The sequence below is a fragment of the Micromys minutus genome, assembly GCF_963924665.1.
Source record: "Micromys minutus genome assembly, contig: SCAFFOLD_43, whole genome shotgun sequence".
NCBI lineage: Eukaryota > Metazoa > Chordata > Mammalia > Rodentia > Muridae > Micromys > Micromys minutus.
Window position 1 is genome coordinate 6,415,446 of NW_027667820.1, and position 22,911 is coordinate 6,438,356.

The following is a 22,911-nucleotide window of genomic DNA, read 5'->3' on the forward strand; positions in this document are numbered from 1 at the left end:
GGAAAAATTGCAAAAATTTCCCTTATTTTAGGGCAAAATTGCAGAAATTTCACTTCTTTCATAGAAAAAAAGCAAACATTTTTCTTATTTTGGGGCAAAAGGGCAGAAATTCCCATTATTTTGGGGCAAAAATGCAGAAATTCACCTAATTTTGGAGTAAAATTGCAGAAATTTCACATATTTCAGGGCAAAAAGGCAGAAATTTCCCTTATTTTGGGGCAAAATTGCAGAAATTTCACTTATTTCAGGGTAATAAGTCAGAAATTTTCCTTATTTTGGGGCAAAAAAGACAGAAATTCCTTTTGTTTTATAAGAAAAAGACAGAAATTTCACTTATTTAGAGGCCAAAAGGCAGAAATTCCCCTTATTTTGAAGCAAAAATGAAGAAATTTCCCTTTTTAATGGCAAAAAGGTATGCATTCCCCTTATTTTCGGGAAAAAAGGCAGAAATTCCCTGTATTTTGGAGCAAAATTGCAGAAATTCCCCTAATTGTGGGGCAACAAGGAAGAAATTCTCTATATGTTGGGGCAAAAAGACAGAAATTCTCATAATTTTGGGGCAAAACTCAGAAATTCCACTTATTTTGGGGCAAAATTCCAGAAATTTTCCTTATTTTGGAACAAAAAGGCAGAAGTTCCCCATATTTTGGGGCAAAAGGCAGAAATTCTTTTTATTTAGAGGTAAAATGCAGATATTCCCCTTATTTAGAAGAAAAATGCAGAAATTCCCCAAATAATGGGGGAAAATGCAGAAATTCCCTTTATTTTGGGGCGAAAAAACAGAAATTCCCTGTATTTTGAAGCAAAATTGCAGAAATTCTCATAATTTTCAGGCAAAAAGACAGAAATACTCCTTATTTTGGGGCAAAAAGACAGAAAATCTCCTTTTTTCGGGGGCAAAAAGTCAGAAATTCTTCTTATTTTGAGGCCAGAATTGCAACAATTTCCTTTACATTTGGGCAAAATTGCAGAAATTTTCCTTATTTGGGGCAAAATTGCAGAAAATTCACTTATTTTCAGGTAAAAAGTCTGAAATTTCCTTTATTTTGGGACAAAAAGGGAGAAATTCCCCTATTTTGGGGCAAAATTGCAGAAATTTTCCTTATTTTGGGGCAATAAGGCAGAAATTCCTATTATTTTGTGGCAAAAAGGCAGAAATTTCCCTTATTTTGAGGTTATAGGGCTGAAAATCTCCTTATTTTGGGGCAAAAAGGCAGAAATTCCCCTTATTTTGGGGTAAAATTGCAGAAATTTCAAATATTTCAGGGCAAAATGGCAGAAATTCCACTTATTTTTTGGCAAAAAGATGAAATTCCTAATTTTTGGCTAAAATTGAAGAAATTTCACTTATTTCGGAACAAAAAGGCAGAAATTCCTCTTAATTTCGGGCAAAAAGGCAGAAATGACCCGTATTTTGGAGCAAAATTGCAGAAATTCCCCTAATATTGGTGCAAAAATGCAGAAATTCCCTTTATTTTGGGGCAAAAAGGCAGAAATTCTCCATATTTTGGTGCAAAAAGGCTGAAATTCCCCTTATTTTGAAGTAAAATGCTGAAATTCCCCATATTTTGGGGCAAAGGCAGAAATTCCCCTTATTTTGGGGCAAAATTGCAGAAATTTTATTTATTTCAGGGCAAAAAGTCAGAAATTCTCCTTATTTTGGGGCAAAAAGCAGAAATTTCTTTTATTATAGTACAAGATTGAAGAAATTTTCCTTATTTTAGAACAAAAAGGCAGAAATTCCCCATATTTTGGGGCAAAAGGCAGAAATTCTTTTTATTTTGAGGTAAAATGCAGAAATTCCCCTTATTTAGAGGTAAAATGCAGAAATTCCCTTTATTTTGGGGCTAAAAAGCAAAAATTCCCCTTATTTTGGGGTAAAACTGCAGAAATTTCACTTATTTCGAGGCAAAATGGCAGAAGTTTTCCTTATTCTCGGCAAAAAAAGCAGTAAATCCCCGTATTTTGGAGCAAAATTGCAGAAATTCTCATAATTTTCAGGCAAAAAGACAGAAATTCTCCTTATTTTGAGGCAAAAAACAGAAAATCTCCTTATTTTGGGGAAAAAGGCAGAAATTCCCCTTATTTTAGGGAAAATTGCAGAAATTTCCCTTATTTGAAGGCAAAAAACAGAAATTCCCCTTATTTTGGGGCAAAATTGCAGAAATTTCCCTTATTATGTGGAAAAATTACAAAAATTTCCCTTATTTTAGGGCAAAATTGCAGAAATTTCATTTCTTTCATAGAAAAAAAGCAAAAATTTTTCTTATTTTGGGGCAAAAGGGCAGAAATTCCCATTATTTTGGGGCAAAAATGCAGAAATTCATCTAATTTTGGGGTAAAATTGCAGAAATTTCACATATTTCAGAGCAAAAAGGCAGAAATTTCCATTATTTTGGGGCAAAATTGCAGAAATTTCACTTATTTCAGGGTAATAAATCAGAAATTTTCCTTATTTTGGGGCAAAAAAGACAGAAATTCCACTTATTTAGAGGCCAAAAGGCAGAAATTCCCCTTATTTTGAAGCAAAAATGAAGAAATTTCCCTTTTTAATGGCAAAAAGGTATGCATTCCCCTTATTTTCGGGAAAAAAGGCAGAAATTCCCCGTATTTTGGAGCAAAATTGCAGAAATTCTCCTAATTGTGGGGCAAAAAGGAAGAAATTCTCTATATGTTGGGGCAAAAAGACAGAAATTCTCCTTATTTTGGTGCAAAACTCAGAAATTCCACTTATTTTGGGGCAATATTCCAGAAATTTCCCTTAATTTGGGGCAAAATTGCAGAAATTTCACTTATTTTATGGTAAAATTGCAGAAATTTCACTTATTTCAGGGAAAAAAGGCAGAAATTTTCCTTATTTTGGGGCAAAAAGGCAGAAATTCCTAATATTTTGTTTCAAAAATGCAGGATTTCCCCTCATTTTGAGGTAAAAAGGCTGAAATTCTCCATATTTGGGGGCAAAAAGGCAGAAATTTCCCTTATTTTGGGGCAAAATTGCAGAAATTTCACTTATTTCAGGGTAATAAGTCAGAAATTCCCCTTATTTTGGGGCAAAAAAGACAGAAATTCCCTTTGTTTTGGGGAAAAAAGACAGAAATTCCACTTATTTAGAGGCAAAAAGGAAGAAATTCCCCTTATTTTGGAGCAAAAATGAAGAAATTTCCTTTTTATATGGCAAAAAGGTATGCATTCTCTTTATTTTCGGGCAAAAAGGCAGAAATTCCCCGTATTTTGGAGCAAAATTGCAGAAATTCCCCTAATTTTCGGGCAAAAGGCAGAAATTCCCATTATTTTGGGGCAAAAATCAGAAATTGCCCTTACTTTGGGGCAAAATTCCAGAAATTTCCTTTATTTTGGGGCAAAATTGCAGGAATTTACCTTATTTTGGAGCAAAATTGCAGAAATTTTCCTTATTTGGGGCAAAATTGCAGAAATTTTACTTATTTTCAGGTAAAAAGGCTGAAATTTCCTTTATTTTGGGACAAAAAGGGAGAAATTCCCCTATTTTGGGGCAAAATTGCAGAAATTTTACTTATTTTGGGGAAATAAGGCAGACATTCCTATTATTTTGTGGCAAAAAGGCAGAAATTTCCCTTATTTTGAGGTTATAAGGCTGAAATTCCCCTTATTTTGGGGCAAAGAGGCAGAAATTCCCCTTATTTTGGGGAAGAATGCAGAAATTTCAAATATTTCAGGGCAAAATGGCAGAAATTCCCCTTATTTTGGGGCAAAATATGAAATACCTATATTTTGGCTAAAATTAAAGAAATTTCACTTATTTTGGAACAAAAAGGCAGAAATTCCTCTTAATTTCGGGCAAAAAGGCAGAAATGACCCGTATTTTGGAGCAAAATTGCAGAAATTCCCTTAATACTGGTGAAAAATGCAGAAATTCTTTGTATTTGGGGGCAAAAAGGCAGAAATTCTCCATATTTTGGTGCAAAAAGGCTGAAATTCCCCTTATTTTGAAGTAAAATGCTGAAATTTTCCATATTTTGGGGCAAAGGCATAAATTCCCCTTATTTTGGGGCAAAATTGCAGAAATTTTATTTATTTCAGGGCAAAAAGTCAGAAATTCTCCTTATTTTGGGGCAAAAAGCAGAAATTTCTTTTATTATGGTACAAGATTGAAGAAATTTTCCTTATTTTGGAACAAAAAGGCAGAAATTCCCCATATTTTGGGGAAAAAAGCAGAAATTCTTTTTATTTTGAGGTAAAATGCAGAAATTCCCTTTATTTTGGGGCTAAAAGGCAAAAATTCCTTTTATTTTGTAGCAAAATTTCAGAAATTCTCAAAATTTTAGAGCAAAAAGGCAGAAATTCTCTTTATTTTGGGGCAAAAAGACAGAAAATCTCCTTTTTTCAGGAGCAAAAAGTAAGAAATTCCCCATATTTTGGGGCAAAATTGCAGAAATTTTCTTTATATTTGGGCAAAATTGCAGAAATTTCCCTTATTTTGGGGCAAAATTGCAGAAATTTCACTTATTTCAGAAAAAAGGAAGAAATTTTCTTATTTTGGGGCAAAAAGGCAGAAATTTCTTTTATTTTGGAACAAAATTGCAGAGATTTTTCTTATTTTGAGGCAAAAAGGCAGAAATTCCCCATATTTTGGGGCAAAAGGCAGATATTCTCCCTTATTTTGAAGTAAAAATGCTGAAACCCCCCTTATTTTTGGGCAAAAATTCAGAAATTTCCTTCATGTTAGGGCAAAAAACAGAAATTTTGTTTATTTTTGGAGAAAAGGCAGAAATTGCACTTATTTTGAGTCAAAAAGGCGGAAAATCCCCTTATTTTGTGGCAAAAATGTAGAAATTTCCCTTTTTTATGGCAAAAAGGTATACATTCACTTTATTTTCGGGCAAAAAGGCAGAAATTCCCTGTATTTTGGAGCAAAATTGCAGAAATTCCCCTGATTTTGGTGCAAAAAGGCAAAAATTCCCCTTATTTTGGGGTAAAACTGCAGAAATTTCACTTATTTCGAGGCAAAATTGCAGAAGTTCCCCTTATTCTCGGCAAAAAAAGCAGTAAATCCCCGTATTTTGGAGCAAAATTGCAGAAATTCTCATAATTTTCAGGAAAAAAGACAGAAATTCTCCTTATTTTGAGGCAAAAAACAGAAAATCTCCTTATTTTGGGGCAAAAGGCAGAAATTCCCCTTATTTTAGGGAAAATTGCAGAAATTTCCCTTATTTGAAGGCAAAAAACAGAAATTCCCCTTATTTTGGGGCAAAATTGCAGAAATTTCCCTTATTATGGGGAAAAATTGCAAAAATTTCCCTTATTTTAGGGCAAAATTGCAGAAATTTCACTTCTTTCATAGAAAAAAAGCAAAAATTTTTCTTATTTTGGGGCAAAAGGGCAGAAATTCCCATTATTTTGGGGCAAAAATGCAGAAATTCACCTAATTTTGGAGTAAAATTGCAGAAATTTCACATATTTCAGGGCAAAAAGGCAGAAATTTCCCTTATTTTGGGGCAAAATTGCAGAAATTTCACTTATTTCAGGGTAATAAGTCAGAAATTTTCCTTATTTTGGGGCAAAAAAGACAGAAATTCCTTTTGTTTTATAAGAAAAAGACAGAAATTTCACTTATTTAGAGGCCAAAAGGCAGAAATTCCCCTTATTTTGAAGCAAAAATGAAGAAATTTCCCTTTTTAATGGCAAAAAGGTATGCATTCCCCTTATTTTCGGGAAAAAAGGCAGAAATTCCCTGTATTTTGGAGCAAAATTGCAGAAATTCCCCTAATTGTGGGGCAACAAGGAAGAAATTCTCTATATGTTGGGGCAAAAAGACAGAAATTCTCATAATTTTGGGGCAAAACTCAGAAATTCCACTTATTTTGGGGCAAAATTCCAGAAATTTTCCTTATTTTGGAACAAAAAGGCAGAAGTTCCCCATATTTTGGGGCAAAAGGCAGAAATTCTTTTTATTTAGAGGTAAAATGCAGATATTCCCCTTATTTAGAAGAAAAATGCAGAAATTCCCTAAATAATGGGGGAAAATGCAGAAATTCCCTTTATTTTGGGGCGAAAAAACAGAAATTCCCTGTATTTTGAAGCAAAATTGCAGAAATTCTCATAATTTTCAGGCAAAAAGACAGAAATACTCCTTATTTTGGGGCAAAAAGACAGAAAATCTCCTTTTTTCGGGGGCAAAAAGTCAGAAATTCTTCTTATTTTGAGGCCAGAATTGCAACAATTTCCTTTACATTTGGGCAAAATTGCAGAAATTTTCCTTATTTGGGGCAAAATTGCAGAAAATTCACTTATTTTCAGGTAAAAAGTCTGAAATTTCCTTTATTTTGGGACAAAAAGGGAGAAATTCCCCTATTTTGGGGCAAAATTGCAGAAATTTTCCTTATTTTGGGGCAATAAGGCAGAAATTCCTATTATTTTGTGGCAAAAAGGCAGAAATTTCCCTTATTTTGAGGTTATAGGGCTGAAAATCTCCTTATTTTGGGGCAAAAAGGCAGAAATTCCCCTTATTTTGGGGTAAAATTGCAGAAATTTCAAATATTTCAGGGCAAAATGGCAGAAATTCCTCTTATTTTTTGGCAAAAAGATGAAATTCCTAATTTTTGGCTAAAATTGAAGAAATTTCACTTATTTCGGAACAAAAAGGCAGAAATTCCTCTTAATTTCGGGCAAAAAGGCAGAAATGACCCGTATTTTGGAGCAAAATTGCAGAAATTCCCCTAATATTGGTGCAAAAATGCAGAAATTCCCTTTATTTTGGGGCAAAAAGGCAGAAATTCTCCATATTTTGGTGCAAAAAGGCTGAAATTCCCCTTATTTTGAGGTAAAATGCTGAAATTCCCCATATTTTGGGGCAAAGGCAGAAATTCCCCTTATTTTGGGGCAAAATTGCGGAAATTTCATTTATTTCAGGGCAAAAAGTCAGAAATTCTTTTTATTTTGGGGCAAAAAGCAGAAATTTCTATTATTATGGTACAAGATTGAAGAAATTTTCCTTATTTTGGAACAAAAAGGCAGAAGTTCCCCATATTTTGGGGTAAAAGGCAGAAATTCCTTTTATTTTGAGGTAAAATGCAGAAATTCCCCTTATTTAGAGGTAAAATGCAGAAATTCCCTTTATTTTGGTGCTAAAAGGCAGAAATTCCCTGTATTTTGAAGCAAAATTGCAGAAATTCTCAAAATTTTCGGGCAAAAAGGCAGAAATTCTCCTTATTTTGGGGCAAAAAGACAGAAAATCTCCTTTTTTCAGGAGCAAAAAGTAAGAAATTCCCCATATTTTGGGGCAAAATTGCAGAAATTTTCTTTACAGTTGGGCAAAATTGCAGAAATTTCCCTTATTTTGGGACAAAATTGCAGAAATTTCACTTATTTCAGAAAAAAGGAAGAAATTTTCTTATTTTGGGGCAAAAAGCAGAAATTTCTTTTATTATGGTACAGAATTTGAAGATATTTTCATTATTTTGGAACAAAAAGGCAGAAATTAACCATATTTTGGGGCAAAAGGCAGAAATTCTTCTTATTTTGAGGTAAAATGCAGAAATTCCCCTTATTTAGAAGAAAAATGCAGAAATTCCCCAAATATTGGGGGAAAATGCAGAAATTCGCTTTATTGTGGGGCAAAAAAAAAGAAATTCCCCGTATTTTGAAGCAAAATTGCAGAAATTCTCATAATTTTCATGCAAAAAGACAGAAATACTCCTTATTTTGGGGCAAAAAGACAGAAAATCTCCTTTTTTTGGGGGGCAAAAAGTCAGAAATTCTTCTTATTTTAAGGCCAGAATTGCAGAAATTTCCTTTACATTTGGGCAAAATTGCAGAAATTTCCTTTTTTGGGGGCAAAATTGCAGAAATTTCACTTATTTCAGAAAAAAGGCAGAAATTTTCTTATTTTGGGGCAAAAAGGCCGAAATTTCTTTTATTTTGGTACAAAAATGCAGAAATTTTTATTATTTTGGGGCAAAAATGCAGAAATTCCCCATATTTTGGGGTAAAAAGGCAGAAATTCCCCTTATTTTGAAGTAAAAAGGCTGAAATCCCCCTTATTTTTGGGCAAAAAGTCAGAAATTTCCTTCATGTTAGGGCAAAAAACAGAAATTTTGTTTGTTTTTGGGGAAAAGGCAGAAATTGCACTTATTTTGAGTCAAAAAGGAGGAAAATCCCCTTATTTTGTGGCAAAAATGTAGAAATTTCTTTTTTTTATGGCAAAAAGGTATACATTCACTTTATTTTCGGGCAAAAAGGCAGAAATTCCCTGTATTTTGGAGCAAAATTGCAGAAATTCCCCTAATTTTGGGGCAAAAAGGCAGAAATTCACCTTATTTTGGGGTAAAACTGCAGAAATTTCACTTATTTAGCGGCAAAATGGCAGAAGTTCCCCTTATTCTCAGCAAAAAAAGCAGAAAATCCCCGTATTTTGGAGCAAAATTGCAGAAATTCTCATAATTTTCAGGCAAAAAGACAGAAATTCTCCTTATTTTGGGGCAAAAAACAGAAAATCTCCTTATTTTGGGGCAAAAGGCAGAAATTCCCCTTATTTTAGGGCAAAATTGCAGAAATTTCCCTTATTTGAAGGCAAAAAACAGAAATTCCCCTTATTTTGGGGCAAAATTGCAGAAATTTCCCTTATTATGGGGAAAAATTGCAAAAATTTCCCTTATTTTAGGGCAAAATTGCAGAAATTTCACTTATTTAATAGAAAAAAAGCAAAAATTTTTCTTATTTTGGAGCAAAAAGGCAGAAATTCCCATTATTTTGGGGCAAAAATGCAGAAATTCACCTAATTTTGGGGCAAAATTGCAGAAATTTCACTTATTTCAGGGTTATAAGTCAGAAATTTTCTTTATTTTGGGGGAAAAAAGACCGAAATTCCCTTTGATTTAAAAGAAAAAGACAGAAATTTCACTTATTTAGAGGCCAAAAGGCAGAAATTCCCCTTCTTTTGGAGCAAAAATGAAGAAATTTCCCTTTTTAATGGCAAAAAGGTATGCATTCCCCTTATTTTCGGGCAAAAAGGCAGAAATTCCCCGTATTTTGGAGCAAAATTGCAGAAGTTTCCCTAATTGTGGGGCAAAAAGGAAGAAATTCTCTATATGTTGGGGCAAAAAGACAGAAATTCTTTTTATTTTGGGGCAAAACTCAGAAATTCCACTTATTTTGGGGCAAAATTCCAGAAATTTCCCTTAATTTGGGGCAAAATTGCAGAAATTTCACTTATTTTATGGTAAAATTGCAGAAATTTCACTTATTTCAGGGAAAAAAGGCAGAAATTTTCCTTATTTTGGGGCAAAAAGGCAGAAATTCCTAATATTTTGTGGCAAAAATGCAGGAATTCCCCTCATTTTGAGGTAAAAAGGCTGAAATTCTCCATATTTGGGAGCAAAAAGGCAGAAATTTCCCTTATTTTGGGGCAAAATTACAGAAATTTCACTTATTTCAGGGTAATAAGTCAGAAATTCCCCTTATTTTGGGGCAAAAAAGACAGAAATTCCCTTTGTTTTGGGGAAAAAAGACAGAAATTCCACTTATTTAGAGGCAAAAAGGCAGAAATTCCCCTTATTTTGGAGCAAAAATGAAGAAATTTCCTTTTTATATGGCAAAAAGTTATGCATTCCCTTTATTTTCGGGCAAAAAGGCAGAAATTCCTCGTATTTTGGAGCAAAATTGCAGAAATTCCCCTAATTTTGGGGCAAAAGGCAGAAATTCCCATTATTTTGGGGCAAAAATCAGAAATTGCCCTTACTTTGGGGCAAAATTCTAGAAATTTCCTATATTTTGGGGCAAAATTGCAGGAATTTACCTTATTTTGGGGTAAAATTGCAGAAATTTCCCTTATTTGGGGCAAAATTGCAGAAATTTTACTTATTTTCAGGTAAAAAGGCTGAAATTTCCTTTATTTTGGGACAAAAAGGGAGAAATTCCCCTATTTTGGGGCAAAATTTTAGAAATTTTACTTATTTTGAAGAAATAAGGCAGAAATTCATATTATTTTGTGGCAAAAAGGCAGAAATTTCCCTTATTTTGAGGTTATAAGGCTGAAATTCCCCTTATTTTGGGGCAAAGAGGCAGAAATTCCCCTTATTTTGGGGAAGAATGCAGAAATTTCAAATATTTCAGGGCAAAAGGGCAGAAATTCCCCTTATTTTGGGGCAAAAAGATGAAATTCCTATATTTTAGCTAAAATTGAAGAAATTTCACTTATTTCGGAACAAAAAGGCAGAAATTCCTCTTAATTTCGGGCAAAAAGGCAGAAATGACCCGTATTTTGGAGCAAAATTGCAGAAATTCCCCTAATATTGGTGAAAAAATGCAGAAATTCTTTTTATTTTGGGGCAAAAAGGCAGAAATTCTCCATATTTTGGTGCAAAAAGGCTGAAATTCCCCTTATTTTGAAGTAAAATGCTGAAATTCCCCATATTTTGGGGCAAAGGCAGAAATTCCCCTTATTTTGGGGCAAAATTGCAGAAATTTTATTTATTTCAGGGCAAAAAGTCAGAAATTCTCCTTATTTTGGGGCAAAAAGCAGAAATTTCTTTTATTATAGTACAAGATTGAAGAAATTTTCCTTATTTTAGAACAAAAAGGCAGAAATTCCCCATATTTTGGGGCAAAAGGCAGAAATTCTTTTTATTTTGAGGTAAAATGCAGAAATTCCCCTTATTTAGAGGTAAAATGCAGAAATTCCCTTTATTTTGGGGCTAAAAAGCAAAAATTCCCCTTATTTTGGGGTAAAACTGCAGAAATTTCACTTATTTCGAGGCAAAATGGCAGAAGTTTTCCTTATTCTCGGCAAAAAAAGCAGTAAATCCCCGTATTTTGGAGCAAAATTGCAGAAATTCTCATAATTTTCAGGCAAAAAGACAGAAATTCTCCTTATTTTGAGGCAAAAAACAGAAAATCTCCTTATTTTGGGGAAAAAGGCAGAAATTCCCCTTATTTTAGGGAAAATTGCAGAAATTTCCCTTATTTGAAGGCAAAAAACAGAAATTCCCCTTATTTTGGGGCAAAATTGCAGAAATTTCCCTTATTATGTGGAAAAATTACAAAAATTTCCCTTATTTTAGGGCAAAATTGCAGAAATTTCATTTCTTTCATAGAAAAAAAGCAAAAATTTTTCTTATTTTGGGGCAAAAGGGCAGAAATTCCCATTATTTTGGGGCAAAAATGCAGAAATTCATCTAATTTTGGGGTAAAATTGCAGAAATTTCACATATTTCAGAGCAAAAAGGCAGAAATTTCCATTATTTTGGGGCAAAATTGCAGAAATTTCACTTATTTCAGGGTAATAAATCAGAAATTTTCCTTATTTTGGGGCAAAAAAGACAGAAATTCCACTTATTTAGAGGCCAAAAGGCAGAAATTCCCCTTATTTTGAAGCAAAAATGAAGAAATTTCCCTTTTTAATGGCAAAAAGGTATGCATTCCCCTTATTTTCGGGAAAAAAGGCAGAAATTCCCCATATTTTGGAGCAAAATTGCAGAAATTCTCCTAATTGTGGGGCAAAAAGGAAGAAATTCTCTATATGTTGGGGCAAAAAGACAGAAATTCTCCTTATTTTGGTGCAAAACTCAGAAATTCCACTTATTTTGGGGCAATATTCCAGAAATTTCCCTTAATTTGGGGCAAAATTGCAGAAATTTCACTTATTTTATGGTAAAATTGCAGAAATTTCACTTATTTCAGGGAAAAAAGGCAGAAATTTTCCTTATTTTGGGGCAAAAAGGCAGAAATTCCTAATATTTTGTTTCAAAAATGCAGGATTTCCCCTCATTTTGAGGTAAAAAGGCTGAAATTCTCCATATTTGGGGGCAAAAAGGCAGAAATTTCCCTTATTTTGGGGCAAAATTGCAGAAATTTCACTTATTTCAGGGTAATAAGTCAGAAATTCCCCTTATTTTGGGGCAAAAAAGACAGAAATTCCCTTTGTTTTGGGGAAAAAAGACAGAAATTCCACTTATTTAGAGGCAAAAAGGAAGAAATTCCCCTTATTTTGGAGCAAAAATGAAGAAATTTCCTTTTTATATGGCAAAAAGGTATGCATTCTCTTTATTTTCGGGCAAAAAGGCAGAAATTCCCCGTATTTTGGAGCAAAATTGCAGAAATTCCCCTAATTTTCGGGCAACAGGCAGAAATTCCCATTATTTTGGGGCAAAAATCAGAAATTGCCCTTACTTTGGGGCAAAATTCCAGAAATTTCCTTTATTTTGGGGCAAAATTGCAGGAATTTACCTTATTTTGGAGCAAAATTGCAGAAATTTTCCTTATTTGGGGCAAAATTGCAGAAATTTTACTTATTTTCAGGTAAAAAGGCTGAAATTTCCTTTATTTTGGGACAAAAAGGGAGAAATTCCCCTATTTTGGGGCAAAATTGCAGAAATTTTACTTATTTTGGGGAAATAAGGCAGACATTCCTATTATTTTGTGGCAAAAAGGCAGAAATTTCCCTTATTTTGAGGTTATAAGGCTGAAATTCCCCTTATTTTGGGGCAAAGAGGCAGAAATTCCCCTTATTTTGGGGAAGAATGCAGAAATTTCAAATATTTCAGGGCAAAATGGCAGAAATTCCCCTTATTTTGGGGCAAAATATGAAATACCTATATTTTGGCTAAAATTAAAGAAATTTCACTTATTTTGGAACAAAAAGGCAGAAATTCCTCTTAATTTCGGGCAAAAAGGCAGAAATGACCCGTATTTTGGAGCAAAATTGCAGAAATTCCCTTAATACTGGTGAAAAATGCAGAAATTCTTTGTATTTGGGGGCAAAAAGGCAGAAATTCTCCATATTTTGGTGCAAAAAGGCTGAAATTCCCCTTATTTTGAAGTAAAATGCTGAAATTTTCCATATTTTGGGGCAAAGGCATAAATTCCCCTTATTTTGGGGCAAAATTGCAGAAATTTTATTTATTTCAGGGCAAAAAGTCAGAAATTCTCCTTATTTTGGGGCAAAAAGCAGAAATTTCTTTTATTATGGTACAAGATTGAAGAAATTTTCCTTATTTTGGAACAAAAAGGCAGAAATTCCCCATATTTTGGGGAAAAAAGCAGAAATTCTTTTTATTTTGAGGTAAAATGCAGAAATTCCCTTTATTTTGGGGCTAAAAGGCAAAAATTCCTTTTATTTTGTAGCAAAATTTCAGAAATTCTCAAAATTTTAGAGCAAAAAGGCAGAAATTCTCTTTATTTTGGGGCAAAAAGACAGAAAATCTCCTTTTTTCAGGAGCAAAAAGTAAGAAATTCCCCATATTTTGGGGCAAAATTGCAGAAATTTTCTTTATATTTGGGCAAAATTGCAGAAATTTCCCTTATTTTGGGGCAAAATTGCAGAAATTTCACTTATTTCAGAAAAAAGGAAGAAATTTTCTTATTTTGGGGCAAAAAGGCAGAAATTTCTTTTATTTTGGAACAAAATTGCAGAGATTTTTCTTATTTTGAGGCAAAAAGGCAGAAATTCCCCATATTTTGGGGCAAAAGGCAGATATTCTCCCTTATTTTGAAGTAAAAATGCTGAAACCCCCCTTATTTTTGGGCAAAAATTCAGAAATTTCCTTCATGTTAGGGCAAAAAACAGAAATTTTGTTTATTTTTGGAGAAAAGGCAGAAATTGCACTTATTTTGAGTCAAAAAGGTGGAAAATCCCCTTATTTTGTGGCAAAAATGTAGAAATTTCCCTTTTTTATGGCAAAAAGGTATACATTCACTTTATTTTCGGGCAAAAAGGCAGAAATTCCCTGTATTTTGGAGCAAAATTGCAGAAATTCCCCTGATTTTGGTGCAAAAAGGCAAAAATTCCCCTTATTTTGGGGTAAAACTGCAGAAATTTCACTTATTTCGAGGCAAAATTGCAGAAGTTCCCCTTATTCTCGGCAAAAAAAGCAGTAAATCCCCGTATTTTGGAGCAAAATTGCAGAAATTCTCATAATTTTCAGGAAAAAAGACAGAAATTCTCCTTATTTTGAGGCAAAAAACAGAAAATCTCCTTATTTTGGGGAAAAAGGCAGAAATTCCCCTTATTTTAGGGAAAATTGCAGAAATTTCCCTTATTTGAAGGCAAAAAACAGAAATTCCCCTTATTTTGGGGCAAAATTGCAGAAATTTCCCTTATTATGTGGAAAAATTACAAAAATTTCCCTTATTTTAGGGCAAAATTGCAGAAATTTCATTTCTTTCATAGAAAAAAAGCAAAAATTTTTCTTATTTAGGGGCAAAAGGGCAGAAATTCCCATTATTTTGGGGCAAAAATGCAGAAATTCATCTAATTTTGGGGTAAAATTGCAGAAATTTCACATATTTCAGAGCAAAAAGGCAGAAATTTCCATTATTTTGGGGCAAAATTGCAGAAATTTCACTTATTTCAGGGTAATAAATCAGAAATTTTCCTTATTTTGGGGCAAAAAAGACAGAAATTCCACTTATTTAGAGGCCAAAAGGCAGAAATTCCCCTTATTTTGAAGCAAAAATGAAGAAATTTCCCTTTTTAATGGCAAAAAGGTATGCATTCCCCTTATTTTCGGGAAAAAAGGCAGAAATTCCCCGTATTTTGGAGCAAAATTGCAGAAATTCTCCTAATTGTGGGGCAAAAAGGAAGAAATTCTCTATATGTTGGGGCAAAAAGACAGAAATTCTCCTTATTTTGGTGCAAAACTCAGAAATTCCACTTCTTTTGGGGCAATATTCCAGAAATTTCCCTTAATTTGGGGCAAAATTGCAGAAATTTCACTTATTTTATGGTAAAATTGCAGAAATTTCACTTATTTCAGGGAAAAAAGGCAGAAATTTTCCTTATTTTGGGGCAAAAAGGCAGAAATTCCTAATATTTTGTTTCAAAAATGCAGGATTTCCCCTCATTTTGAGGTAAAAAGGCTGAAATTCTCCATATTTGGGGGCAAAAAGGCAGAAATTTCCCTTATTTTGGGGCAAAATTGCAGAAATTTCACTTATTTCAGGGTAATAAGTCAGAAATTCCCCTTATTTTGGGGCAAAAAAGACAGAAATTCCCTTTGTTTTGGGGAAAAAAGACAGAAATTCCACTTATTTAGAGGCAAAAAGGAAGAAATTCCCCTTATTTTGGAGCAAAAATGAAGAAATTTCCTTTTTATATGGCAAAAAGGTATGCATTCTCTTTATTTTCGGGCAAAAAGGCAGAAATTCCCCGTATTTTGGAGCAAAATTGCAGAAATTCCCCTAATTTTCGGGCAAAAGGCAGAAATTCCCATTATTTTGGGGCAAAAATCAGAAATTGCCCTTACTTTGGGGCAAAATTCCAGAAATTTCCTTTATTTTGGGGCAAAATTGCAGGAATTTACCTTATTTTGGAGCAAAATTGCAGAAATTTTCCTTATTTGGGGCAAAATTGCAGAAATTTTACTTATTTTCAGGTAAAAAGGCTGAAATTTCCTTTATTTTGGGACAAAAAGGGAGAAATTCCCCTATTTTGGGGCAAAATTGCAAAAATTTTACTTATTTTGGGGAAATAAGGCAGACATTCCTATTATTTTGTGGCAAAAAGGCAGAAATTTCCCTTATTTTGAGGTTATAAGGCTGAAATTCCCCTTATTTTGGGGCAAAGAGGCAGAAATTCCCCTTATTTTGGGGAAGAATGCAGAAATTTCAAATATTTCAGGGCAAAATGGCAGAAATTCCCCTTATTTTGGGGCAAAATATGAAATACCTATATTTTGGCTAAAATTAAAGAAATTTCACTTATTTTGGAACAAAAAGGCAGAAATTCCTCTTAATTTCGGGCAAAAAGGCAGAAATGACCCGTATTTTGGAGCAAAATTGCAGAAATTCCCTTAATACTGGTGAAAAATGCAGAAATTCTTTGTATTTGGGGGCAAAAAGGCAGAAATTCTCCATATTTTGGTGCAAAAAGGCTGAAGTTCCCCTTATTTTGAAGTAAAATGCTGAAATTTTCCATATTTTGGGGCAAAGGCATAAATTCCCCTTATTTTGGGGCAAAATTGCAGAAATTTTATTTATTTCAGGGCAAAAAGTCAGAAATTCTCCTTATTTTGGGGCAAAAAGCAGAAATTTCTTTTATTATGGTACAAGATTGAAGAAATTTTCCTTATTTTGGAACAAAAAGGCAGAAATTCCCCATATTTTGGGGAAAAAAGCAGAAATTCTTTTTATTTTGAGGTAAAATGCAGAAATTCCCTTTATTTTGGGGCTAAAAGGCAAAAATTCCTTTTATTTTGTAGCAAAATTTCAGAAATTCTCAAAATTTTAGAGCAAAAAGGCAGAAATTCTCTTTATTTTGGGGCAAAAAGACAGAAAATCTCCTTTTTTCAGGAGCAAAAAGTAAGAAATTCCCATATTTTGGGGCAAAATTGCAGAAATTTTCTTTATATTTGGGCAAAATTGCAGAAATTTCCCTTATTTTGGGGCAAAATTGCAGAAAATTCACTTATTTCAGAAAAAAGGAAGAAATTTTCTTATTTTGGGGCAAAAAGGCAGAAATTTCTTTTATTTTGGAACAAAATTGCAGAGATTTTTCTTATTTTGAGGCAAAAAGGCAGAAATTCCCCATATTTTGGGGCAAAAGGCAGATATTCTCCCTTATTTTGAAGTAAAAATGCTGAAACCCCCCTTATTTTTGGGCAAAAATTCAGAAATTTCCTTCATGTTAGGGCAAAAAACAGAAATTTTGTTTATTTTTGGAGAAAAGGCAGAAATTGCACTTATTTTGAGTCAAAAAGGCGGAAAATCCCCTTATTTTGTGGCAAAAATGTAGAAATTTCCCTTTTTTATGGCAAAAAGGTATACATTCACTTTATTTTCGGGCAAAAAGGCAGAAATTCCCTGTATTTTGGAGCAAAATTGCAGAAATTCCCCTGATTTTGGTGCAAAAAGGCAAAAATTCCCCTTATTTTGGGGTAAAACTGCAGAAATTTCACTTATTTCGAGGCAAAATTGCAGAAGTTCCCCTTATTCTCGGCAAAAAAAGCAGTAAATCCCCGTATTTTGGAGCAAAATTGCAGAAATTCTCATAATTTTCAGGAAAAAAGACAGAAATTCTCCTTATTTTGAGGCAAAAAACAGAAAATCTCCTTATTTTGGGGCAAAAGGCAGAAATTCCCCTTATTTTAGGGAAAATTGCAGAAATTTCCCTTATTTGAAGGCAAAAAACAGAAATTCCCCTTATTTTGGGGCAAAATTGCAGAAATTTCCCTTATTATGGGGAAAAATTGCAAAAATTTCCCTTATTTTAGGGCAAAATTGCAGAAATTTCACTTCTTTCATAGAAAAAAAGCAAAAATTTTTCTTATTTTGGGGCAAAAGGGCAGAAATTCCCATTATTTTGGGGCAAAAATGCAGAAATTCACCTAATTTTGGAGTAAAATTGCAGAAATTTCACATATTTCAGGGCAAAAAGGCAAAAATTTCCCTTATTTTGGGGCAAAATTGCAGAAATTTCACTTATTTCAGGGTAATAAGTCAGAAATTTTCCTTATTTTGGGGCAAAAAAGACAGAAATTCCTTTTGTTTTATAAGAAAAAGACAGAAATTTCACTTATTTAGAGGCCAAAAGGCAGAAATTCCCCTTATTTTGAAGCAAAAATGAAGAAATTTCCCTTTTTAATGGCAAAAAGGTATGCATTCCCCTTATTTTCGGGAAAAAAGGCAGAAATTCCCTGTATTTTGGAGCAAAATTGCAGAAATTCCCCTAATTGTGGGGCAACAAGGAAGAAATTCTCTATATGTTGGGGCAAAAAGACAGAAATTCTCATAATTTTGGGGCAAAACTCAGAAATTCCACTTATTTTGGGGCAAAATTCCAGAAATTTTCCTTATTTTGGAACAAAAAGGCAGAAGTTCCCCATATTTTGGGGCAAAAGGCAGAAATTCTTTTTATTTAGATGTAAAATGCAGATATTCCCCTTATTTAGAAGAAAAATGCAGAAATTCCCCAAATAATGGGGGAAAATGCAGAAATTCCCTTTATTTTGGGGCGAAAAAACAGAAATTCCCTGTATTTTGAAGCAAAATTGCAGAAATTCTCATAATTTTCAGGCAAAAAGACAGAAATACTCCTTATTTTGGGGCAAAAAGACAGAAAATCTCCTTTTTTCGGGGGCAAAAAGTCAGAAATTCTTCTTATTTTGAGGCCAGAATTGCAACAATTTCCTTTACATTTGGGCAAAATTGCAGAAATTTTCCTTATTTGGGGCAAAATTGCAGAAAATTCACTTATTTTCAGGTAAAAAGTCTGAAATTTCCTTTATTTTGGGACAAAAAGGGAGAAATTCCCCTATTTTGGGGCAAAATTGCAGAAATTTTCCTTATTTTGGGGCAATAAGGCAGAAATTCCTATTATTTTGTGGCAAAAAGGCAGAAATTTCCCTTATTTTGAGGTTATAGGGCTGAAAATCTCCTTATTTTGGGGCAAAAAGGCAGAAATTCCCCTTATTTTGGGGTAAAATTGCAGAAATTTCAAATATTTCAGGGCAAAATGGCAGAAATTCCTCTTATTTTTTGGCAAAAAGATGAAATTCCTAATTTTTGGCTAAAATTGAAGAAATTTCACTTATTTCGGAACAAAAAGGCAGAAATTCCTCTTAATTTCGGGCAAAAAGGCAGAAATGACCCGTATTTTGGAGCAAAATTGCAGAAATTCCCCTAATATTGGTGCAAAAATGCAGAAATTCCCTTTATTTTGGGGCAAAAAGGCAGAAATTCTCCATATTTTGGTGCAAAAAGGCTGAAATTCCCCTTATTTTGAGGTAAAATGCTGAAATTCCCCATATTTTGGGGCAAAGGCAGAAATTCCCCTTATTTTGGGGCAAAATTGCGGAAATTTCATTTATTTCAGGGCAAAAAGTCAGAAATTCTTTTTATTTTGGGGCAAAAAGCAGAAATTTCTATTATTATGGTACAAGATTGAAGAAATTTTCCTTATTTTGGAACAAAAAGGCAGAAGTTCCCCATATTTTGGGGTAAAAGGCAGAAATTCCTTTTATTTTGAGGTAAAATGCAGAAATTCCCCTTATTTAGAGGTAAAATGCAGAAATTCCCTTTATTTTGGTGCTAAAAGGCAGAAATTCCCCGTATTTTGAAGCAAAATTGCAGAAATTCTCAAAATTTTCGGGCAAAAAGGCAGAAATTCTCCTTATTTTGGGGCAAAAAGACAGAAAATCTCCTTTTTTCAGGAGCAAAAAGTAAGAAATACCCCATATTTTGGGGCAAAATTGCAGAAATTTTCTTTACAGTTGGGCAAAATTGCAGAAATTTCCCTTATTTTGGGACAAAATTGCAGAAATTTCACTTATTTCAGAAAAAAGGAAGAAATTTTCTTATTTTGGGGCAAAAAGCAGAAATTTCTTTTATTATGGTACAGAATTTGAAGATATTTTCATTATTTTGGAACAAAAAGGCAGAAATTAACCATATTTTGGGGCAAAAGGCAGAAATTCTTCTTATTTTGAGGTAAAATGCAGAAATTCCCCTTATTTAGAAGAAAAATGCAGAAATTCCCCAAATATTGGGGGAAAATGCAGAAATTCGCTTTATTGTGGGGCAAAAAAACAGAAATTCCCCGTATTTTGAAGCAAAATTGCAGAAATTCTCATAATTTTCATGCAAAAAGACAGAAATACTCCTTATTTTGGGGCAAAAAGACAGAAAATCTCCTTTTTTTGGGGGGCAAAAAGTCAGAAATTCTTCTTATTTTAAGGCCAGAATTGCAGAAATTTCCTTTACATTTGGGCAAAATTGCAGAAATTTCCTTTTTTGGGGGCAAAATTGCAGAAATTTCACTTATTTCAGAAAAAAGGCAGAAATTTTCTTATTTTGGGGCAAAAAGGCCGAAATTTCTTTTATTTTGGTACAAAAATGCAGAAATTTTTATTATTTTGGGGCAAAAATGCAGAAATTCCCCATATTTTGGGGTAAAAAGGCAGAAATTCCCCTTATTTTGAAGTAAAAAGGCTGAAATCCCCCTTATTTTTGGGCAAAAAGTCAGAAATTTCCTTCATGTTAGGGCAAAAAACAGAAATTTTGTTTGTTTTTGGGGAAAAGGCAGAAATTGCACTTATTTTGAGTCAAAAAGGAGGAAAATCCCCTTATTTTGTGGCAAAAATGTAGAAATTTCTTTTTTTTATGGCAAAAAGGTATACATTCACTTTATTTTCGGGCAAAAAGGCAGAAATTCCCTGTATTTTGGAGCAAAATTGCAGAAATTCCCCTAATTTTGGGGCAAAAAGGCAGAAATTCACCTTATTTTGGGGTAAAACTGCAGAAATTTCACTTATTTAGCGGCAAAATGGCAGAAGTTCCCCTTATTCTCAGCAAAAAAAGCAGAAAATCCCCGTATTTTGGAGCAAAATTGCAGAAATTCTCATAATTTTCAGGCAAAAAGACAGAAATTCTCCTTATTTTGGGGCAAAAAACAGAAAATCTCCTTATTTTGGGGCAAAAGGCAGAAATTCCCCTTATTTTAGGGCAAAATTGCAGAAATTTCCCTTATTTGAAGGCAAAAAACAGAAATTCCCCTTATTTTGGGGCAAAATTGCAGAAATTTCCCTTATTATGGGGAAAAATTGCAAAAATTTCCCTTATTTTAGGGCAAAATTGCAGAAATTTCACTTATTTAATAGAAAAAAAGCAAAAATTTTTCTTATTTTGGAGCAAAAAGGCAGAAATTCCCATTATTTTGGGGCAAAAATGCAGAAATTCACCTAATTTTGGGGCAAAATTGCAGAAATTTCACTTATTTCAGGGTTATAAGTCAGAAATTTTCTTTATTTTGGGGGAAAAAAGACCGAAATTCCCTTTGATTTAAAAGAAAAAGACAGAAATTTCACTTATTTAGAGGCAAAAAGGCAGAAATTCCCCTTCTTTTGGAGCAAAAATGAAGAAATTTCCCTTTTTAATGGCAAAAAGGTATGCATTCCCCTTATTTTCGGGCAAAAAGGCAGAAATTCCCCGTATTTTGGAGCAAAATTGCAGAAGTTTCCCTAACTGTGGGGCAAAAAGAAAGAAATTCTCTATATGTTGGGGCAAAAAGACAGAAATTCTTTTTATTTTGGGGCAAAACTCAGAAATTCCACTTATTTTGGGGCAAAATTCCAGAAATTTCCCTTAATTTGGGGCAAAATTGCAGAAATTTCACTTATTTTATGGTAAAATTGCAGAAATTTCACTTATTTCAGGGAAAAAAGGCAGAAATTTTCCTTATTTTGGGGCAAAAAGGCAGAAATTCCTAATATTTTGTGGCAAAAATGCAGGAATTCCCCTCATTTTGAGGTAAAAAGGCTGAAATTCTCCATATTTGGGAGCAAAAAGGCAGAAATTTCCCTTATTTTGGGGCAAAATTGCAGAAATTTCACTTATTTCAGGGTAATAAGTCAGAAATTCCCCTTATTTTGGGGCAAAAAAGACAGAAATTCCCTTTGTTTTGGGGAAAAAAGACAGAAATTCCACTTATTTAGAGGCAAAAAGGGAGAAATTCCCCTTATTTTGGAGCAAAAATGAAGAAATTTCCTTTTTATATGGCAAAAAGTTATGCATTCCCTTTATTTTCGGGCAAAAAGGCAGAAATTCCTCGTATTTTGGAGCAAAATTGCAGAAATTCCCCTAATTTTGGGGCAAAAGGCAGAAATTCCCATTATTTTGGGGCAAAAATCAGAAATTGCCCTTACTTTGGGGCAAAATTCCAGAAATTTCCTATATTTTGGGGCAAAATTGCAGGAATTTACCTTATTTTGGGGTAAAATTGCAGAAATTTCCCTTATTTGGGGCAAAATTGCAGAAATTTTACTTATTTTCAGGTAAAAAGGCTGAAATTTCCTTTATTTTGGGACAAAAAGGGAGAAATTCCCCTATTTTGGGGCAAAATTTTAGAAATTTTACTTATTTTGAAGAAATAAGGCAGAAATTCATATTATTTTGTGGCAAAAAGGCAGAAATTTCCCTTATTTTGAGGTTATAAGGCTGAAATTCCCCTTATTTTGGGGCAAAGAGGCAGAAATTCCCCTTATTTTGGGGAAGAATGCAGAAATTTCAAATATTTCAGGGCAAAAGGGCAGAAATTCCCCTTATTTTGGGGCAAAAAGATGAAATTCCTATATTTTAGCTAAAATTGAAGAAATTTCACTTATTTCGGAACAAAAAGGCAGAAATTCCTCTTAATTTCGGGCAAAAAGGCAGAAATGACCCGTATTTTGGAGCAAAATTGCAGAAATTCCCCTAATATTGGTGAAAAAATGCAGAAATTCTTTTTATTTTGGGGCAAAAAGGCAGAAATTCTCCATATTTTGGTGCAAAAAGGCTGAAATTCCCCTTATTTTGAAGTAAAATGCTGAAATTCCCCATATTTTGGGGCAAAGGCAGAAATTCCCCTTATTTTGGGGCAAAATTGCAGAAATTTTATTTATTTCAGGGCAAAAAGTCAGAAATTCTCCTTATTTTGGGGCAAAAAGCAGAAATTTCTTTTATTATAGTACAAGATTGAAGAAATTTTCCTTATTTTAGAACAAAAAGGCAGAAATTCCCCATATTTTGGGGCAAAAGGCAGAAATTCTTTTTATTTTGAGGTAAAATGCAGAAATTCCCCTTATTTAGAGGTAAAATGCAGAAATTCCCTTTATTTTGGGGCTAAAAAGCAAAAATTCCCCTTATTTTGGGGTAAAACTGCAGAAATTTCACTTATTTCGAGGCAAAATGGCAGAAGTTTTCCTTATTCTCGGCAAAAAAAGCAGTAAATCCCCGTATTTTGGAGCAAAATTGCAGAAATTCTCATAATTTTCAGGCAAAAAGACAGAAATTCTCCTTATTTTGAGGCAAAAAACAGAAAATCTCCTTATTTTGGGGAAAAAGGCAGAAATTCCCCTTATTTTAGGGAAAATTGCAGAAATTTCCCTTATTTGAAGGCAAAAAACAGAAATTCCCCTTATTTTGGGGCAAAATTGCAGAAATTTCCCTTATTATGTGGAAAAATTA